At 34.2% G+C, this 23278-nt stretch overlaps 1 protein-coding gene and 1 pseudogene across 1 annotated transcript in view; one reads left to right on the top strand and one right to left on the bottom strand.

The window, feature by feature from the left end:
- Window positions 1–23278, top strand: part of BMP2K (BMP2 inducible kinase) — a 109333-nt gene that overhangs the window by 949 nt on the left and 85106 nt on the right. The gene's annotated exons all lie outside the window — the stretch shown is intronic.
- On the bottom strand, window positions 11871–11988 carry LOC112476398 (annotated as a pseudogene).

Below are 23278 nucleotides of genomic sequence, written 5' to 3'. Positions count from 1 at the left end.
TTTTTTTTTTTTTTTTTTGGTAAGTGGGCCTTTTAAGTTTCAAGGTGAAGAGAAGAAATTGGAGAGAGTAGTTTTGGTTTTCTGAAAGATGTTGGTATGGTGTGAAGACAGTAGACTGAGATTCCACTTGTGTTTTTTGAAATGCTGTAAACAATAGCAAATCAGTGCAAGAGAAGAATCTGAAGGTTTTTGTCTAAAATATTCTCAAGGGAAAGAAATCTTGAATTAGGGATGGATATCATTGTTTTACAAACCATTGCCCCTAATAATGAGCCTAGCTGGAGAGGTGGAAGATCCTTAACTTTTCAAAAGAATGAATATATGATAATTGGTCTTGATAGATTGATTTACTACTATGCTGTAAAATTTCCTAGCTCATTATTATAGGTGAATTTTAAGTGTTTAGATTGAGTCATACATAGGTTTAAGAAGACATGGCTATTAGTATGCATGCTATGTTTTTTGTCTTTGAATTGTTTTAGTAACTAATTGAAGTGTGGCTTGAGCAGTAGTTCACTCACTTAATTTCACTAAATTGCAGGTGGGTCTTTTATTTACTAGAAAGAAAACATCGGCATTTCATCAAGCTAGACTTTGGATTTGTAGCTTTTGTCACTGCTCTAAGCATATCCTATCATTACCCTAACCAAGTCATTTTCAATAAAAAATAAATAATTTTGGAAAATGAAATTAAAAATAATTTCAAAAGGAGAGTGTCACTCAACCACTAAAAAGTAAAATATTTTAAAGCACTAATGTCACTGTTAGCGATTTCCACTGATTTATGTCATACATTCATCCTTTCTCTTGGGAAAAATTAGTTTTCAAGTGCCAGGATGAAGCAAGAGTTGAAGATACCCTTTTGGAAGATGGAACTTCCCCTACCCAACACCCCAGCTCCTGAGACTAGGCTTTCGGTTTTCCCTGGAAGGGAGGCTGAGGCCTAGGCCTTCTTCCCTTGTGTGTTTCTTCTCTCTTCAGCATACACACAACGGAAATTATCTATATTCAATTTACCTTTCGATTCTGACAATTTATTCTTATTTCAGATATCCTCTTTTCTTTCCAAATAAATAATGCCAAAATTTAAACAAAATGTTTAAGCACAAATCTGGTTCACATTCAAGAATGACCATTCAATTATTGACACATACATTTGCCTGATTATAAGATTAGGGCAAGTATTTCTGAAAAGGCATTAGAGTTTAGAGTACTTGAATTGAGGAGAGGCATACCATTGAGTGGCAAAAGGAGTAGAAGCAGAGACCAAAAAACAAAGTTGGTAGAAACTTGGTAGATTTTACATTTTTTGCTTTAAGTCAGTGTTGTTTAAACGGGCCAAGAGCCTGTAGATGCTATGCCCTGAGGTGTTTTTTGCTATATTACTGCAAACAAGGTATATTGCTCAGAATGACCTCTGCAGTGTCTTGAGTTTTCATAAAATTTGGTGCTCTCCTCTGTCTCTTACTGTATATGTATATATGTACATACACACATATATTTTATTCTCATTATTCTCAATATTTATGGTTTATAAAGTCATCATAAACAGTGAATTTGCGAATACTGAACCATTGCTACAAGGGGAAATACAGGGTTAAGGTACTGCAAGCCTTTGTTCACAACATTTTGGTCAACGAATCACTATATTACCTTGTTTTGTGTGTGTTTCTGTTTAAAGACACCTTATTCAGTATCTATATTGACTCATTAACATTGAACTCATGGCCAACATCACTGTAACTCATGCCTAAACAAAGTTGTTCTAATACATATATTTTCTCTGTTAAGGGGCATCACAGCCTTCTTGTGCTTAGGAACACTAGACAACACTTTGATACTATGCTTGGGGGGCCATTTAAAAGTAAAATTACCAATAAAAAGAACAAAAACTAAAAAGGAAAAAAACATAACAGTAAATAGACCTTGAAAAGGGTGCTTGTTTATAGTGTGGCGCTGAAACCAGAAGACACAGCATCACCTTCTTGACTTTAGCTGGCCTTCTCAAACTTTTCACCACTATGAGCATGTGTGTAAGTGACTGTGAAAGTGCCATTGTATTGATTTAGGGGTATTGATTTAGGGGATACAAATACATTTTAGCAAGTAGGCTAATTTACAAATATGGACTCTCCAAATAATGAGAATAAACTGTATGTTTGTGTATATGTGTATACATACTGCACATACATATATATTATATATATATATTTAGTGTAATATGCTCAGGTGTACGAATACTTATATTATATGTTATAGCTAAACTGTTGAAGTAGTTTTCTCTCTGAAATATGCTTTGTATCGTAATCACTTTCAAATTAAGTACATACATGTTTGAAAATGCTGACAATGTGCACCTTTTTAGTTCCTGCCCTGAGTTTAGAGGATTGATAGCATAGTTGTGCATTTTCATATTTTTTCTGAAGAACAGTTTAGTTGAAGAGTGCATGGTAACCAAATTCTACGTTGGGCTGTAGAAATGAGGTAGAGACATAAAATTTAGCTTGGAACTGTGTCAACTTGTGAAGCACATATAATTCAATGTAACTTTTCAAATTTTTATTAAAACATAGGACTGGCTTTTTGATCACATGCCTCCATAAGCTTTCAGTACTACTCAGAGAAATATAATATTGATTGATAATGGAAAGAGGTTGGTTTTCAAGTAGGGAACAGTTTTTCCTAAATGTCTTTGGTACAAAGTAGACTTAAATGGGTAGAGACTAGGATACTGTCCATAATTTGTCGAGATAATCTAATCATGAGGTTATGGGGGCTGGATGGGAATGATATTTCGGATGTGATTGAATGAGTAAGACTTTCTCACATGGTCATGGGGGCTGGTGGCAGTGTCAGTAATTGGAGGCCAGGAATTTACTACAGAGTTCTGTAAAAGTGGCTCAATAGCTCTCTCAGAGTTAACTACTTAGAGTAGGATGAGTGAATTTAGGCTGTTAATCAGTTCTTGTTAATTTTAGAGGAAGGTAGTAAAGGATATCTGATTTTGCCATATAAATCAGTAGGAAAATGATGATTTAGGTATACTATCTCATTTACAGAAATCATCTGTGGCCATCTAGTAGCTTGTAAGTTAAAGTTCCCAAGAGAGGACAGAGAAAGCGGAAGAAAGGGAAGACTTAACAAAAATATCGACAATTTACTACTCCATAACTGTTTATTAAATGCTTTTTAGTGACATGCTCTGTACTAGGTGCTATTTATACACTGGAAAACAAAACCTATTTCTTCGGCCTTATGGAACCTACAATCTAGTGTGGAAGATAAATAATAAACCAACAAAAATCAAATTAATGTAGTTAACAATTTGGATAATTACATACGAAAAAAGTACAGGGTTTTATGAGAGAAAAACTGATTTAATTTGTATTAGAGGATAAAGAGAGCCTTATAAAAATATTTTAGCAGAAATCTGAAGTATGAGAAAAGTTAGGTAAAGGCAGAAGTGTGAAGGTGGAGGTGGTGTAGAGTATGTCATGAAGAAAAAAGACTCTATGTGGGGAAGAGTTTCAGGAACTGAAATATTTCCTGAGCTGTGGACTATAGTAAATGAATTACAGGGAAGGAAGACCCAAATTGATGTTGAAGAGAAGGACTCAGGTCTTAGAATGCCATATTGAGAGTTATAGATTTAATTTAAAATGCAATAGGAAGGTACTGTAAGATTTAAATTAGGATAGTGACATGCTCTGATTTGTATTTTCACAAGATCATGGTGATTGCTACGTAGAGACTGGGGGTGTACAAATTAGATGATTAGTTAAGATGGTGATAGCAGGGTTGGAGACGAATGTTATAATGCTTGAACGGGAAGATGTGATTGGATGGGGATGTTTTAGGAAGTGTGAATAATGACTTGCTTATGCTACTCTTGGATGGTGGTACCATTTGCTGAGATGGGGAAGTGTAGAGAAGGAATAGAGTTTTGGGTTTTGGGAGGAATCCAGTAGTTTCAGACATGTTTAGTTGAGCTATTTGGGAGGTATATATCAAGTAGGAAGTTGAGTATATGGTCTGTACTCAGCAAAGGTGTCTGGGTTTACAGACAGGTACTTCTGATTAGTGAGCTTTTGGCTGTTTAAATTAAAGCCCTGGAAGAGAATGGATGTTGGGAGAGAGTGAAGCATGAGAAGGGAAGGCTCTCACTGAAGGACTCCTGTAGAACATTGGTCTTACCATTAGTCATCAGAGTCCTTTAGAGGGCTTGGTAAACCACAGATTGCTGAGCCTAACCTCCAAAGCTTGATTCTTCATGTCTGGGTGGGATCCATAATTTGCATTTCTTTGAACTTCCTCACTGATGCTGATACTGCTGGTCCAGAAACCGCACTTTGAGAAACAATGATTTAGAATAGGCAATGAAGACGGAAAAGGAGCTGCCAGAGAGGTATGAGGAATACTGGGAGAATCTGATGCCTTGAAACTTGAGAGTATTTCAAGAATTGGTGGGGGTCAGCAATTGTGTGTCACTGAGGAAGTTATCTTGATCACATTTTTTTTTTGACCAGGCATTTACAATTGTCCTTGCTCAGTTCTTAACTTACCTTTTAAATCTTCCCTATGGTTATTTCTAAATAATACTGTGCTCCAGCCACAATGTGCTCTATTCCCTGTTACTCCCTGACTGAATCTTGTAATTGCCTATCACTCTGCCTCTGTAATCCTAGCTTTCTAACTGCTGGTTATGATCACTCCTTTCTTCCTGTGGACATTTGTAGCTATTTGCTTTTTTTCCTCCTTATCACATTTAATCTTTGTCTTTAGATACAATCTCGTAAGCACTTGGTAATACTAAGGTGGTTAATTATTGTTCGTTTCATCTCCCCTAGCAGATGGTAAAATTCTTGAGGCTAGAAGGATTCTATACTAGTTGCTGTTGTAGCACACAAATTGCCTTGCTCTATATCATGGACATTCAAATACTTTTCAAAAGAAATGATTTTTTGCTTTTTTTTTTTTTTGAGTAGATGGAGTTCTTCAGTAGAATTTAAGACCTAATTTGCAAATTGAAAAGCACCAATGGAAGGCTTTTTGGTTCTGGTCCTATAGAAGGTCTTCTGCTTAGGCCAGGAGACTCTGAATTTGGTGAAGACAAAGTTTGTTGAAAGCAAAGTGTCATTTCAGTTAGCCTCCTTGAAACAGCAAAGAATAACCTAGATACCCTCTTATAGTCATCTTTCTCTGTTAACATATTTTTTTTTTGATTTAGCAAAGGTGTTCGAGTTAAAGGAAGAAAGTATTGTTACATGCAATTATGAAATTGTTTTATTTTCTATAGTTAATTTTGAGAGCCCTTTGAATGGTGAACTTTTTTAGGGCAGGGTCTTATTTATCTTCAAATCCTCGGTTCTTTGTCCAATAGTTTCTTTAGTTGTTGAATTCAATAACATGCAGTTAATATCTGTTATGAGGATTAATAGATAATGTGTGATACTAACAAGATAGTGTGTGACAATACCTAATAGTACCTAACAGACAATGCCAAATCTCAGTAATAACGGGTCAGTTTTAGGTTCAGATTTGGTTATAAGCTTTGAGTAAAATCTGATTCTGGAATTATAGCAACTTGCTTTTAGAGTAGCTATTACATTTATCCTGAATTAAATATCACATTTATATTTGTAAAAAAACTGAATCGCTTAATTGATAACTATTATATGGCATAGAGCCATAGATAATTTTTAAGTTACAATCAGTTATGTAGAATTTTGATTTGATAGCAGCATGTACTTTCACAATAAAATGAAAGTAATTTGCAGCAAAGGACATTACATAGACACATTACATGCTTCTCTTTTGGGTTGTTTATGTTATTGTTAGGTAGCTAGTCAGACATGAGCGACAAGGGAGAACAAAGGAATAGGGGCTGGCTTAGAGACTGCCGAAAGAACACCCCAGTGGTCAAAGTTACAGCACTCAGGTGTCAATCAGAATGACCTCGTTTTCCAATCAGCTAGGAATGCCTTTGGAACCACCCATCAGGGCCCAAATATAAGGCAGACATTCCTACTTCTGGGCCTTTTTGCCTTTCCGGGCTTTCTGTCCTTTGGAGCTTCCTTCCCTTTTTGCCCTTCTGGAACTTTCCTTTTTGCCTTTCTGGGTTCTCTTTTTGGTGGCATTTTGTGGCCTTTTTTGCCCTTTTGTAGCCGTTTTGGCCCCTTTGTGTTGGTTACAGTGCTGGGACCATGTGCCTCTTTGGGGCATTCTTTGTCTTTCTAAAATATACTTTTAATAAAACTTAAATTTCAATGATCTGTGATTCTTCCTCATTTGAGGAAGAACCGAGGAAAATGCTAACTACACGTTTTCGCTGTCGTTATCCCTCTTCCTCCTCCCACTTCCTTTGGGGTGACACCAAACTCCAATCAGCCCCAACGGTGACATTATTATTGTAGGGATAGCTCCTGGGATGTAATTTTGATTGTCCATTGACATATTTTTTTCTTAGAGGTGGCAGTTTTAGTCAATGACAAGATAGTAACACTAAAAACAGTTCCCAGTTTTTAATGTTTCAGAAAAACATAGTGGAAATTATACATTTATCTCCAGTAAATTGCAAACATGTCAAATTTCTTAGCTTTTAGCTGTAGTCAGCTTTGATTAATACTGACATTCTCATGCTGAGCAGATTGGAAAAGTTGTCTTTGGTTATTTAAAAAATTGTGGAAATAATTTAGTATTTTTTGTATTTTTCCATCATGGTGTCCCAGAAGGGAAAACTTGAAAAGGTCCTTGATGTTATTAATATTAAGGAACATATTAGAAGGTAGAATTGATGTTCATCCTTAAGGAACATATTAGAAGATAGAATTGATGTTCATCCTTACATTGTTCTGGGCCTTCTTGTTTAATGTACTTTACTAATCTTGTATATTATCTTGGTTCTCTTTACCCCTTCTCTCCCATTTTTTTTTTCATCAAAACTTGAAGTAGAACATATACATATTAGAACACATTTGCTGTCTATCAAAATGATTAAAAGTTTGACTTGGAATTCTGATTGAGAGTCCTGAATGGCGATTTCAAAGCTGCATAAAGATTCATCTGCAAGGGATTGAGACTGTTTATTCCTTGTTTTATCCTGCATCCATCTAGTGAACCATTCATCTACCTACAAGTCTACTACTATTTTTAGGGGACTCAGTTGGGAATTGAGTGGTTAATGACTGAGCTGTTTTAAATAGTTGGGCACTTAGTTAATTTGGAGATTCTCTCTGTGTATCATCTTTGCAAATGAGATCAGTTAGCACATTTCTGCTAACAGTTTCACGTTTCGGCAGGAAAGTGGTTGTCGGTTATTAGGCCTTTCCACAGAGAGACTTTGTTTTTGGAATTTTTGGTTTGTCCTGGTTTTGTAGAATTCCAGTAACACTAAGGACATAGTTTGGGATGTAACCTTGAGAAAGGCATTTGCAATGGATATTGTTTTAAAATAAGAAACAGTTACTGCTACTAGTTTACCTATTTTAACATTTTGTTAAATCTTTGAAATGGTGCCTTCTTGGAGGCAACTTTTAAAAGAAAAGGCAAACTTGAAGTTGGGCCAACTACTAATCCTAGTCCTGCCACTAACTCACATTGTGACATTTTGACCTTGGTTTCCTCAAGAAAAAATGAGGATAAAGATGAATCTGTAATATCTTTTTCCATTTTAGTATTCTCTGATTCTGTCTATAAAATGGATTCTCACTGTTCCTAAGAAGTTGCTTATGTGGTACCCTTTGATAGGTGCTCAAATAAAATCGTGTGGCTTTTTAGAGTACTATTTAGTTTCAAAGGCTATGCCATCTTTATCACAATAATTTGTGTTCTTCAGGAGACTCATTTGTAAGATCTGTAATTTGGAGGGTTTCTGGAAGTAAAGAAACTTTAATGTTTTTCAAGTTTTTCTTTGGAAAGTACATATGAAGAAGAGTTAATAGTGAATTTATGGATAGAAAGTTTACTCATGATAAGTGTGAAAAATTAATTACTTTTTGTTTCCAGTGCTGTCAGCTGTAGTTTGGGTCCTTAACACCTCTCAAGAAAGTTATATTCTCATGTGGACCGTTCTGTTAGACTTTTTACTCACCAAATCAATTCTTGTATTTCTGCCAGTTATTCTTCCTGAAATGGACCTCTGATCATGTCACCCTCTTATTTGCCTATCCAAGTGAAATACAACTGGGGTTCAAGGCCCTCTGTAGTGTGACCCCAGCCCATCTCTCCAGCCTTGATCTCTCATTCTAACCCTATATGTGTGTATTGCTGCTCATGTACTTGGTATTTTCTGCCTTTCTCTCATGCTTTCTCATTCCTGTTTTCCCTCTTACGTTGTTACATTTGCTTAGAATGTACACACCTGCTTCCCTTGTGTTGAAATTGGATTTTACTGGATACATTTAAAATAGTTACTCTCTTGCAATCTTCATTTTTCCAGGAAACTCGGTTAGCTACCAAATGAGTGTAATTATGCCTTTCTTTGATGTCCTATGTAGCAACTGTTGCTCGTATTGCACTTATTTTATACAGCTTTGTTCTATTCTAGTAAAATGTCCAATAAAAGGTTTCCTCTATTGCAAGATTAAGGCTCTTTTAAGATTTGGCTTATACTCATCTTTTATCTCTTGCAAGGCTGTACTCATGGTAGTTACTCAGTATTGAAAAGCAGTCTGAGATCCTGTAAGAATTTACTATGAAACAAATGGATAGCAACCATATTTGACATATCCAGCTGTTCAGTTGATAATTAGGAGCAGGTTGGCCCTGTTTTTCAAGTTTTGTTTAGTTTATAGAAACTAAACAAACAGATATTTGCTAATAATGTAGGTGCAGTATTATCTAAGATGGATGAAAAAATACTACCAGAATTATGTTTTGATTTCTAGCCTGTTTCATTTCTGTTATGATTACAGAGGTAGTACATCTTTGTTTTGTGGGTACTGCATTGCTCTTTTTAATAGGTATGACTCTCAAAAATGTTCTAGCCTGAGTTTCCTTGACCCATGTCATGTTTAAAGAAAGTCACTACTGTGGGACAGGGAGAGCAAGCTGAACAGGTCTAAAGTGTGTGCTCTCAGTACCTAATCTTAAGAAAATAACAATATTGGAAATGTAGCTATGCATAGGCTTTTAATGAGTGATCAATAACTGAAGCTGGTAAGATAGTTAACTGGTGATGTATGCTGTAATGTAGATCTAAAGAGATGTTCTTATTTACTAACTAGCCCAGTGAATAGTTGACTAGGTTGTTGAATCTTTGTTAATTTTTCATCTTTTAGCAAAGTATTGTTAATACAATCCAAAGGAGAAATTCTCAGGGTCTCAGTCCAAATTGCTATCTATATATTTTTTAAACCAAGTGAAACTAGCTGTTATTGATTTTATTTTCTTCAGCTCATTGAAGTGGGGACTTAAGAAATTTTGCAAATTCATGGATTTAAAGGAAAGTGTGTTTGTGTATGGCACTTTACCAATAGTACCCTGTCCATAAGGAATGTTGGAATTAAGTTTTCAAGGTGCTATGTGAATCCATAGTATACAAAATTGGATGTAATTAATGTCCCATGCTTTTTTAGCATGAGAAACTCCTATTTATAGATTCAAAGTATAAATTTGTTCTCATCTTAGAGTGGTGGCTGTTTTTCTTAATAAAGGCTACATGTATTTTAAAAAGTTATGGTGGGCCACTATGGATATTGTGAGGTCCATTCTATTGATATTTGCCTTTTAGAAATCTAAATATAGGGATGGGGGTTGTGGGTGCTGTATAAGAATCTGAATTAAGGGTAAGACCTTCTTAGCTTCCTTCAGAAAATATCCTAAATATTATAGTAACTGGAGTTGGTGTTGTAATGACAATCTTTATCTTAAAATGCTAGTGTGTCATTAAATCTCCCATAATTGTAGCAATTATCTAATTTTAGTTTCCTTATTTAACTGTGAAAAAGTAAAGGATGAACCCAAAGTCACACTGTTAGTATTGGTTGTGGTGGGCAGAATTTAGGTCCCATGACTTCAGTCTAGCACTCTTCCCACTAATTGGCTCCTGTGCACATACAGGCCTTTGATTGGAGTGGGGACTTCAAGCATGCTTAAGAGACTAGGACTTTTAATATTCTGGAGGCAGCTGGAGTATTAATGTGTACCCGAGGAGTCTGAGGTGGAAGGGGTGGGTATTGCCAAACATTTTTGAGTTAGAGCTTTCAACCACTTTGCCCTTTCCTAAGGCCATCAAATCATGTGCTACAGTTGTTTAAGATGTCACGATTAATTTTAAAAAGTTTAAAATTGCACCTTCCCCCAAATTAGTCTGTCATCTAAATCTAGAAAGGTCCAGTCCTGAATGAATTAATGTATTTGTGAACTGTAAAGTAGGTAACAAAATCACATTACTTTTGCTTCTTTGGTTGAATCTAGCATAAGATATCTATGGTTATCTAGGACCTCCTGTAGGGGGGAAAGAAAGTGAAAAAGAGAAGAGAAATAGCTGAATTCTTATCCCCCACTTCCTTCTGTTCTGATTTCCAGTTTCTAAGAACTTTATTTTAGTCTGATGTGCTGTACTAGCAAATTCCGTTTTGCATTTCATGTAATAAATTTGTGCTACATTTATTCAAAGTAAAAAGAAACAAGGTTCTTTCACATTTTTATTAGATGTAGCACAAATGCATTTGACTTAAACATGGAATAATAAACTTCTGAGTCTTTGCAATGAAATAAATTCTGTGGCATCTTAAAACAATTTTCTTAAAAATGACCTGACATTATTTCTGTGATACATGTGGCATATTTGTGTACACATGCAAGTAAAAAGTTAAAATACAATGGTGATTGATCTATTTAAAAATATTAAGAGAAAATTTATTAATAGCGTTTATTAAACTATGGAATTATTATCAAGAAGGATTTATCTAGTATCTCTTTTTCTAAGTAGAGAGCTTTTTAAAGAAATTGAGATAAAGTTGGCATGTATTAGTTTCTGGTGTACAACATAATGATTTGATTCAATATTGGTATGTATTATGTAAATGATCACCACAATAAGTAGTTAACATCTATCACCACACAGTTAAATTTTTTTTTCTTGTGATAAGGACTTTTAAGATCTACTTTCTTAGCAACTTTCAAATACAAAGTATTATTAACTATAGTCACCATGTTGTGCATTACATTCCTAGGACTTTGAGCTTTTTTATAAGTCAAGGTGTAACCCCTGCCAACCCCCAGATTACCTCTAAAATCTGTCTCTCCTTTACTTCCAACTTTAAAGGCTATGCCTCTGATTATCTTCTCATTCCCCATTCCTTTCTTTGTCAGTTTATATAATTTTTCTTTTATTTTCTACTTGTTCCTTAATACTTACTATATCTGATTCTCGCTCAGCAGATGAGCCTGTTTGTTTCTCTCATCTTAAAAGATAAAACAAACAAAAACAAATGTTCTGTAATTTCCGTCTCCTGTCATTAATTGACTTCTCAAAGAATAGGCTTCAGTAATGGTTCTCAAAGTGTGATTTCATGGGTTCCATGGAGAGGGATTCCCAAGACCTCCTGAAGGGATCTATCAAGTCAAAATTATTTTCACAATACTACTAAGGCATAACTATCTTTTATACTATATTGGCATTTACTCCGGTGGTTCAAAAGAATTCGTGGTAGAGGTCAAAACTGTGACTACCTTAACATAAATCAAAACAGTTGGCACCAAACTGTATTAGTAGTCACTGTATTTATTCTTCACAGTCACGTGCATTTTTTAATTTTTTAAAAACCATTTTCCCTTAAGAATGTCCTTGATGAAAGAGTAAAACATCTTTTATCAATCTTGGCCCTTGAGTACATGTCTTATTTTGTTTGTTCATTCAGTCATTCCGCCTAGAGCACCTGGTCTTCCTAGGTGGTCTCCCATCCAAGTACTAACCAGGCCCACCCTGCTTAGCTTCCAAGATCAGAGGAGGTTGGGCGTGTTCAGGGTGGCATGGCCATAAACTTGTTTTTATTTTTTTGATTGTGGAAAAATATACGAAATTTTCCATTTTGACTTTTTAAGTTTATAGTTTATTGGCATAAGTACATTGGCATCGTTATGCAGCCACCGTTACTATCTATCTCCAGAACTCTTTTGTCTTTCCTCTGTATGCATTAACCTCTAACTCCCCATTCCTCTTTTTCCGCAGCCCCTGGTAACCACTATATTCTACTTTCTGTCTTTATAAACTTGATTGTTCTAAGTACCTTATATAAGTGGAATCATAAAATATTTGTCCTTATGTGTCTGACTTATTTTACTTAGCATAATATCTTCAAGGTTCATTCATGTTGTAGCATGTATTAGAATTTTTAAGTCAGAATCATATTCCATTTATGTGTATATCACATTTTGTTTATTCATCTTTAATGGACACATTTTGGTTGTTCCCACATTTTGGCTACTGTGAATTATGCTGCTATGAATATGAGTGTACAAATATCTGCTCAAGTCCCTGCTTTCATTTCTTTTTAGTATATACCCAGAAGTGGAATTGCTGGATTATATGATACTTCTGTGTTTTATTTTTGAAGAACTTCAGTACTGTTTTTCATGGTAGCTGCACCATTTTAAATTCCTACTAGCAATGCATAGAGGTTCCAGTTTCTCTACATCCTCACCAACACTTGTTTTTATTTTTTTTTTAAAAATATTCACCCCGATGGGTGTGAAGTGGAATATCATTGAGGTTTTGATTTGATTTTCATGTTAAATATCTTTTTAAGTGCTTTATTGGCCATTTGTAAGTACACAACTTTTTAATGTGTGAAGAAATGGGAAGCATACATAAAGCACTTGCTGCTTAATGAAGTGTGGTAATGCGATTGAGGAAAAGCACTTGGGTGATTGAGCTGTGTCCTGCAATAGTTGTACCCCCCAACACCCCCCTCCCCCAGAACACCATTTTTATTTGAAAGAATGACCGACAAACTATGATTATTCTTTTAGATCTGGGTATTTGGCAGACATTTTCTCAAATAATCAAATGAGCCTGTCACTTCAAGGAAAACAAAAGACAGGTGTTATAAATGATGGAATATGAGCTTTCAAAAGAAAATGAGAGTTTTAGAAAACTTGTATCTGGCATTGTGAATTTTGGCAGCTTCTCATTACTTGCAGGCTTTTCTGAAGGGATGATAATAGTAACAAATATGCTTTTTTAAAAAAACTGTGTAATAGAAGATCTCTTTAATTCACTGAACTGATATTTTCCAAATGCATGATGTTACAAATGCAGAGTACAAGATTGACCATTAGATTTTAATGTAACAGTGCAAAAAATTGTGATGCGGTTTTAGATATCGAATTGCAACTAACCTTTAAAAAACTACCAATTGTCATGTTTTGCTATAATAGCAGAGACTGTTGATAGTTATCTGAAAAAACTATTAAGATAGTCTTTTTCTTTCCATCTGCTTATTATGTGTAAGGCTAGATTTTCCTCATATGCTTTATCCAGCTAAAATAATATTTTGCTGGAGATTTACTGCAGAAGCAGATATGAAAATCCAGCTGTCTTCTACTGAGGTAAATATTAAAGAGCTTTGCAAAACTGTAAAACGTCATTCTCTCTAAATTTTTGTTTCGAAAAATAACATTTGTTCATAAAGATGTTATTTGAATTGACATCTAATGTGTTTATTATTTTAAATAATAATGAATTAATACATTTAAAATAATCTGTTTTAATTTTTAATATGGTAAATATGGATTGATATAATCCACATAAAAGAGAATATCTAGGTATACACTGTGTAATCTAGCAAAATTGTCTAATACAGTAGCCACTAGCAGCATGTAGCTACTACTAAAAATATACTTGGGATTTCAAAGCCTTGATATGAAAAAAAGAATGTAAAAGATCTCATTAATATTTTATAATGTTGATTACATGTTGAAATAATAGTGTTTTGGATATATTGGGTTAAATGTATTATTAAAATTCACTGTTTTTAACTCTTTGAATGTAACTACTAGAAAATTTAAAATTACATGTGTGGCTCACATTATATTAGACTTATTGGACAATACTGCTCTACAGTGTGCAGTTTATTGTGTGGATGCTACACTTTGCATTTGGGTTTGTTCACCTGGGGTTCATAGATGCCCATGTGTATTTTTCTCAAAAGAGAGCTTATGACTTTCATCATATTCTCAAAAGGACACACAGACAAAGAAAAGCTAGGAACTGCTGTACAATTTGTAGACGACTCACCTGAGTTGCTGCTTGTAGTTACTTGGGCACTGCTGGTGGTGGCTTGGATCTGGGGAATCCCTTTCTCAGGTAGGCTAGGCGAAACCTGTAGTACTAGTGGTATAGTGAGATGCATCTTTGGCTTCTCAGGTTGGAACCCTGAACGAATGTTCCCACAGAAATATTTTTCTAGACATTAGGTGTTAACGATACTAATAGTACTAGACTGCAGGTTGACTTGAGAACCTAATTATCATATGTAGGTTTATTTTTGTGGGAAAATACTTTGAATGCCAAGGATTAGATTTAGAAGCAATCAGAACACAGTCTACTATTAAATCAGGGCTTTCATACACTTTGGCTGGGAACCTGATCAAATGAATGAATTTTTTAATTTGAGTATTCATAGAGGTTGAAAATAAAATATTATGTGTGTGTTAAAGTGATAATACATCCCAAAGATGAAATAACAGGATGCTTGCTTACTCTTTAGCCCTAATCATAAGTGAGATTTTATAAATAAACCACTGAATAGGGGGATATATGAATTAAGTGGTTATGTTTAGTTTGAGTTAGATCTGTGATGCTGTTTAGGTAATAGATTCTTGGCTTATGTTGTCCTTAACAAGAAAAGCTTCCTAAAACAATGAAACTTCAGGGCTCGCTTGAATGAAGAGAGAATGCTGAATTAAGGGTATTCCAAACATAATTATTTCATTAACAACCCCTTTTCAGTTATATTTTCTATAGAGTTCATCCCAGTATGCCATAATAACTTATTTTTGTCTTTCTCTCCAAATTGACTATAAATCACACATATAGTGTCCTACTTAAAATGTATTTCAGAGGTTAGCACAGCCACTTATTAAAATTTGTTGACCAAAAAAACACAGGAAAAGCCACCATCTGATGATTAATTAGTTTGAGTGAGATGCAAATGTGGTAAATGGGTAAAGAGAACATTGAAGGCTGTCTGAGAAAGTAGGTGCTGAGTTGCAGAGTATAAGATGTTGAGAGGAACTTGGAAAAGTTGGTGTGGGTCTTTGTACTTAACAGTTGTAAGGCCAGGGAGTCCCATGGAGAGGTTAGCATATGCTGAATTTGAGAAGAGACATTTAACAGTAATATATAAAAATTGGCTAAAATTGAATGTTTTTGAAACCTGATATTCTGGTGAGAAGGAAGTTGTGAAATGAGTGAGATGATTGAGACCTAATACCCAGGCTTTGGATTTAAGAATGGAAGGGTTGAGATGTAAGAAAGGGAGAAAAAAACTAGTATTAGTAGAAAACTAAGTTTGTATGTAGTCACTTTCAGTTCTGCCAAAAAATCACCAAAAACATTAATTCTAAAATCTGACTTTTCCACTGTAGGAAAAAAAAATGGGGATAAGGGAAGAGAAAAGATATTGCGACTGAAAATAAAGTCAAAAATAGTGATTTCTTTCCAGTCTCATGAATGGAATATGTGATGAAGGGTCCTCGGGACTGGCGATAGAGCAGAGATGTTCAAGAGGAATATGTGTGCCTTTTACTTGCATAGCTGGTTTGTTTCACATGTATTAATTTTTTATACATTGTAGTTTTGGGGAGTCTTATTCATTAGCACGCTGCTTTTCGAGCTCTAATAAGTAGATGAATCTCACCTGGGAATTTATTAAGATACTCTCTGATTCAGTACATATGGTTGGGGCCTGAAGTTCTGCATTATCAGCAAGCTTTCAAGTGATGTTAGTGCTGTTGTTTCCACAGATCACATTCTCCTCTAGCTGGTCTCCAAAGAGAGAAAAATACCCCCCAGAGCGATCAAAGTAGTTCATGATGAGTATCAGCTTTGTTAATGGTCTTTAGATTGATCATTAGTAAATAGCAGAACTAATGCAAGGGTTCTTAAACTTCATTTGGGGTGCTTATTGAACAGACTTCTGGACTAATATCCCAGAGATTTAATCCTAGGTTTAGAGAAAGGTCCAGAAAACTTCACTTTTAATAAGCACTCTACATAATTGCTCAGTGTTGGGATTTTGATGGGTGTTATATGAAAACTGTATATTAACCTGGAATTGGAGGTGGGGAGGGATTAGCATTTTGACAGTATCGAGTATTCCTTTCCAGGAACATAGCATGTCCCTCCCATTTTATTAAAATCTTTTATGTGTCTGAAGTTTTTTTTAAAAAAAAATATGGTACCGTTCTGAAATTTTAATTGTCTTTATAGACATTTCTAACAGATAAAAGTATCAATGATAAACATTATTTTATATTGATCTTTTGATAGAGACTTGTAATTGTCTAGAGAACTTTCTCCTGCATTGCCAAATTTAATGCGTTCAGCAGTTTTTAAGTAGACAGGGCAACAGCACTACGGCCTTTTTTACAGAGAAGGAATCTGAGGCCAGATACCCGTAGAAGCCAGTTACAGAAACAGCTTCAGGAAGGGGATGTAGAGGAACAGAATTTGGAAAAAGTTCTTTTTGTTGCACATGTCAATAAAAATAGTAAAAAATAACTTTTTGAATTTCATATTTCTTTAAGAATCTAATGAAAGTTATATAGACCCTTTCCTCAGGAAAATTTACATACACTCAAATATTACAGAAGATTGTTTAGAGTGCAAAACATTATATAAATTACCCTTATACTCCTTGATGTTTACAATTAAAAAATGATATTCTAGGATTTGTATTTTAGTAACAGATAATAGTGGCTATAAATACTTAGGGTATGCATGAAAATCTTGAGAAATGAAAGTGTGCAGAGAATTCGTTTCTAACCTATATGAAAACAGTTGTTTCGTTGGAGGAGATTCCGATGCTGATTCAAGAGTGTGTGTGTGTGTGTGTGTGTGTGTGTGTAAAGAGTTTTATGTACGAGTTTTCTCAGTTTGATTGTTTTTTCTATCAAAAGTAGATAAAGTGTTTGTAAGACTGTGTCTAGTCTTACCTCTGAGTATGGAAAAGATTTTAACCAAATTCTTCCCTACTGATGTGCTGTGGTCATACCAGTAGTGCCACAGATGGGTTACAGGCATGCTAAAATGATTCCCCCTCAGCCCTCAAAGTGACCCTGTTGTGGTTGGAGGTCCCTGCCGGTCAACTCAGGCTGAAAGAAGACTCCATCATTTACCCAGGGGGCTGGCTGGCCAAGTAGTTGGAAAGCATTGAGTAGGATAATAAAACTGGATGGTTTTCTATTAGTAAGATAAATTGTATTTAGTCAATGGACTGTTATTAAGCCCATGGTGGAGGTTGGTAAGAAGGATATGCTCTACTCTGCTGACAGGCCTAATTAATCAGAGTAGACTTGAGCTCTCTTTGAAAAGGAGGACTTACACAAGCTTTTCTTTCAGTTTGAGTCTTATTTGTGTTTAGTAACATCAAGATAAACTGATTTGAAACATTGTAGAGTTTGCTTAGGTTTACACAGAATGTTTAAATATGTTATGTTTTCAGAGCCAAGGTTTTGGTATCAGGCCTTGAAGTGATAGATAATGGTTTTCTGCTGATACATTGGCCCTGTGCTGCGATTTTTCTCAGTAGTCCCCTTCTCCCCCTTCTGAAGTAATTACAGAAGGCACTGTGTTTGTTGGCATGCTTAAGATTGTTATACAAAGTGTATGCATAAGCATGGACGTGTTAGGGCCAGTGTAGTGATAAAGGATAGTGCAAGAGGGGTTAACATATCCTGTCAGTAAACTCTATATCTTCTGAGACTTAAAAAAGGTTTATCTTACTTGGATTGGATGACGTAGAATTACCATGCATCCTGACTTCCTCATGTACATTTAGTAGTACAGTTTTTAATGGTTTTTGTTTGCTAACTATAGACTGTTGTGTATGACTTTAATTCTACTTTAATGATCTAAATAGTGGAATGTAGTTATGTGTGCCAATTGTTTCGTGTCAAGTTAGCTTAATTTCCATGTGTTCTAAAAAATAGGTTGTGCTTTCTCAGCGATAGAGAAATATCTTATTTTAATGTTTTAAATTGAAATGGCTTGAACCGAAGCTTTCTTCAGAACTTTGAAATAGAGCTAGTTTTCTTTAATAAAAATAAAATTTATAGTATGAAGTAAATATCTAAATTAAAAGTGACAAACAACTCATTGTAAATGGCTTTTAGATTGAATTGCCTTAGTTATAAGAAGTATTTAAATGTAATACATACTAAAATTATAAACAGATTTTTGGAGGATGAGTATATTTTAAAAACCTTTCAGTGTATTTCAAAACAGTTTTTGAAATAAGTGAATTTTCTTTTAATGTCTTTTTAAATAGTAGTCGTCCAAAATATTTTAAGATGGAGTTAGAACATTCCAAAGTGCTCATTGAGCAATAATTCTTCCTTTAGCTAGTGTTGGTGTTTCACCTGTCCTTTATTCCTCCACAGTGACTCTGTGTGACAGATCTATCTACAACATAAATTCCCCAATCTCTCAATAGTCCAGGCTTCCTTGCCTCTGTTGTAGCCATGATACCAAACTATTAAAATGTATTTTAAAACTTATAAAAACTTGAACTTCTCATCAGTGACCTATTTGTCTTGGCTGAAAGGGGAGCCCACACATAGTCACCCAGGTGAGAAACTAGAGCTTCATTTGTTATCTCCTTTCTATGAATAATATTATTGTTTATTTCCTGGGCTGTTGAAGTAGGAGCGCGCACGCATGTGCGTGTGTGTATGTCAGATGTAATAGAGAAATAATTTTTCTTTATAAAATGATTCAACAGTATAGATATGGCAAAAGTTCTTCACCCTTGCCTTTTCCCACTCCCCTCTTATTTTAATGGTCTTCCTGTATCCTTTTGAGACTTTTTTTTTCATACTGAAATACATTTCTGATTTGTCTCCTGCTTCTGCCCATGACTCCTGCAATCTCTTTAAGCAATGCTTGCTAATTATCTTTTAAAAATTTTTCATGTTTCATTTTGTACTGAGGTTCTCTTTCCGTCATTTCATTTTTCCTCTAACTGGAAATTATATACTTTATTCTTTGCACTTCAGTGGTTAACACAAGACTAAAGTTAATATCTATATGCCTCACAAATATTATAAGCCTAAAATGTGCTACCTCTTATCACCACCATTCTCTCTTCCTGATTTATGATATTATTGTCCAGGATTTTGCATTTATACTTTAATCTACAAATTGGACATTATGCTTATTGTTTTACAAGTCAGTGTTTAATACCGATCATCTTTGTTCATCATTCTTTCTCATATGTTGTACCTTTCATCTTGGCTCTCAGTTGTCTTCATTTTCTAACACCTTCCTTTAAAGTTCTTTTAACGAAGGTCATTTTGTCAGCCTTAAAACATCTTTATCTCATCTTCATTCTCGAGGGTTTTTTTTTTTTTTGATAAAGAATTGTAGGCAGATAGTTACTTTCAGAATTTTGAAGGTACCATTTAACTACCTCCTCTTTACTGTTGAGAAGTTGATAATCACACTAATTGTGGGTAATCTGCTTTTTCTCATTGGTGGCTTTGATATCTTCTCTTTGGTCCTTACTCTTTCACTGTGATGGTATAAATGTAGTTTTCTGTTGTTCTATTTTAGAATTCTTGAGTTTTCTTAATTTGGTGGTTGGTGTCTTTCATCAGTTCTGGAGAATTCTCAACCATATCTATTCTAATAATGCCTCTCCCCAGTCCTCAGTTTTGATGACCCCTTAATCCCTTTGAATACTCTAATTTTCCTGTTTTTGGTTCTTTAAACATGTGGAACATAGTTTTTTTATATTTTGTTTGGTAAATCTAGTATGTTTTGTTTTTTTTCAAGTCTCATTGTGTAATTGGTTGTTTCTTTTGACTGTTGCTCATGGTGGTTGCTTTCTGAATATTCAGTGATTTCTTTAAAACATTTTTTTTTTTGTTTATTCTGTGCTCACAATTTATAGAATCTCACCAATTGGAGGTCTGAGTGCCTTCCTCTAGAGAAAATTTGAGTGTATCTTTACTACACTCCTGGGTATACTGACCTGGGATTTCTTTAAATTGTTGGCTTAGTATTTTTTTGTTGATACAGGTAGTTGAATTCCAACTCCTTGAGAATTAGGGTCATGTTTAGAAAGTCTCAGGAGACTCCCACTTTATTCAGAGCCAAGGCCAAGGCATGTTATCTCTTTGGTGTCATCTGCAGGATGGATTGGTTTTTATTTTACATTGAAGGTGAAGTGCTTTGTGGGTCCCAGCTTTATGTGGTGGTCCAATTGTGACCTTTCTCTTCCCTTTTCCAGTTTTGGCCTTTGGCTCTAGTGCAGCTTATAGATTCATGCTTCTTCTTGTGTATAGCTCTTAGGAATTTTCTTGATCTGCCTCGGTGATTATTTTATTCAGCATGTTAACAATTACTGTACCAGGAAATTTTTTTTTCTGTATCTGTAGTCTACCATGTTGCTAGAAACAGAAATTGTAATTTAAATTTTAACATGGTCGAATTTATTAGTTTCATCTTTTTGGGTTGTGTTTTCTTATATTTTTAATATAAGAAATTCTTTCCTACCTCAAAGTTATGCATACATTTTTCCAATGTTTTCTTTTAAAACTTTTACGCCATCAGAGTTATGTTTGATGTGCTATGGGGTAGAGATCAAATTCTCTTATCCATCTCAGTTGTTCAGGAAAAATAATTGATTAACTTATCTTTTCCCTAATGTAATATCTCTGATGTCATTAAGTTTTTTATAGTTTTGATACATAAATGTTTCTGAGTTTTGCTCTGTTCTTCTGCAGTCATTTGTTTATTTCTGTGCCATTTTCATATAATCTTATCAAAGTTTATAGTCTTGATAATTGGTAAAGTGACTAACCCTACTACTTCATCTTATTCCTTTTAAAAATTGTTAGCTATTCTTAACTCTTCTCACTTCCATGCGAATCTTAGAATTGCTGAGATTTGATTCCGTGAGAAACTATTAGAATTTTTATTTGAATTGCACTGAATTTATCAAATACCGTGTGAGAAATTGAAACTTTATATTATGGAAGCTTCTTTTCCATTAAACAAACAAACTAACTCCACTTATTTAAGTTTTCTTTGTCTTATATTAAAGTTTTATAATTTTTCTCCTAGAGCTTTTATGCATTTTCTATTTGATTTATTCCTAAGATGCTTTTATTTATTTTTTTATTGCTATCATGAATGGAATCTTTCCTTTTATCCCATTTTTCTTTTGATTGTTCTTGTATAAGAACATAATTACTAAGGAATTACTTCTTCGTGCATATCTGATGACTATAAGCCTTTGCTTAAAAAATTTTTTTATGGTTTCTTCATGTCCTGCAGGACAAAGCTCAAACATCTTAGCAATGACCTTTTATGATAGAATCATGTCTAACTCTATTACTTCATGTTTTGGGACCTGAGCTTCAGCTATGTGGAGCTAGTTGTAATTCCTTGGATCTATTCTGAATTTTTAAAATAGCTTTATTGAGGTATAATTTATATTTCATAGAATTCGATTTAAAGAATACAAATTTGTGATTTTGGTATATTTAGTATATTGAAACAGCACCACTATATTAAATCTAGAACATTTTCATCAACCCCACAAAAAACCTTATATATTCACTAATATTCATTTCCCATTCCTCCTTTCCTGCCCCAAACCCTTGCAGTCAGTAACTATTTCCTATTCTGTACACTTCATGCAAATAGAATCATGTGTTATCTAACTTTTGTGTCTTGTTTCTTTTAGCATGTTTTCAAGTTTTATCCATGTTTTAGCATGTATTAACATGTCATTCATTTTTATGGCTGAATCATATTCCATTATATGGATAATACCACATTTTGTATATTTGTTCATCAGTTGACGGACATAGGGGTTTTTTCCACTTTTTGGCTATTAGAAATAATGCTTTTAAGAACATTTATATACAAGTTTTTGTGTGAATCGTTTTAGTTCTTCTGGGGATATTTTTTATGAATAGCATTCCTGGACCATATTGTAACTTCATGTTTAACTTTTTGAGGAGCCGCCAAAGTTTTCCCCAGTGGCTGTATCATTTTATATTCTCACCAACAATTTATGAGGGTTTTCAGTTTCTCCACATCCTTGTCTACACATGACCTGTCTTTTTGATCATAGCCATCCTAGTGGTGTGAAGAGGTATCTCATTATGGTTTTGATTTGTATTTCCCTAATGACTAATAATGTTGAACATCTTTTCATGTTCTTTTTGGTCATTTGTGTATCTCTTTGGAGAAATTTCTATTAAATTTTTTTGCTCTTTAAAAAATTGGATTAGTTTTCTTTTTCATTCAGTGGTAAGAGTTCTTTATAGATTCTGTATACTATTTCTTTATCAGATATAGGATTTGTAAATATCATCTCCCATTCTTTGGATTATCTTCTTACTTTCATAATAGTGTTCATTGAAGCATAAAAGCTTTAAATTTTAATGAATTCCAATTTATTTTTTCTTTGGTCACTTGTGCTTTTGGTGTCATGTTTAAAAAATTATTGCCTAATCCAAAGTCACAAAGATTTATACCTGTGTTTTCTTCTAAGAATTTTTAAAATTTTAGCCTTTATTTTTAGGTCTTTCATCCATTTTGAGTTAATTTTTGTATATGGCGTGAGGTATAGGTCTGACTTCATGTGAATATCCAGTTGTCCTAGCACTATTTGTTGAAAAGACTCTTTATTCCTCATTGAATGGTGATTGTATTCTTATTGGAAATCAACTGACCATAAATGTATGGGCCTGTTTCTAGACCTAGTTCTGTTCCATTTATCTATATGTCTATCCATAAGCCAGTACCACACTTTATTGCAGTAGTTTTTGTCAGTATTTTTGAAATTAGGAAATGTAAGTCCTCTAACTTTTTTTCAAGATTGTTTTGGGTATTTTGGGTCCCTTGCATATCTATATAAATTTTGGGAAGAGCTTGTCCAGTTCTGTGGAAAAAAGGATTTGTTAGGGATATTAGGTGTTTGTTTTTCTTTATTTTTATTTTTAAGGGGATTTGGGGACATCATCTTAATTCATTCTTCTAATTTATGATTGAGGGATGCCTTTCCATTTATTTAGGCCTTTAAATTCTATCAGT

This window comes from Pteropus alecto, unplaced genomic scaffold (genome assembly GCF_000325575.1).
Source record: "Pteropus alecto unplaced genomic scaffold, ASM32557v1 scaffold161, whole genome shotgun sequence".
Taxonomy (NCBI): Eukaryota; Metazoa; Chordata; class Mammalia; order Chiroptera; family Pteropodidae; genus Pteropus; species Pteropus alecto.
This window is presented reverse-complemented; position numbering and strand designations above follow the sequence as displayed.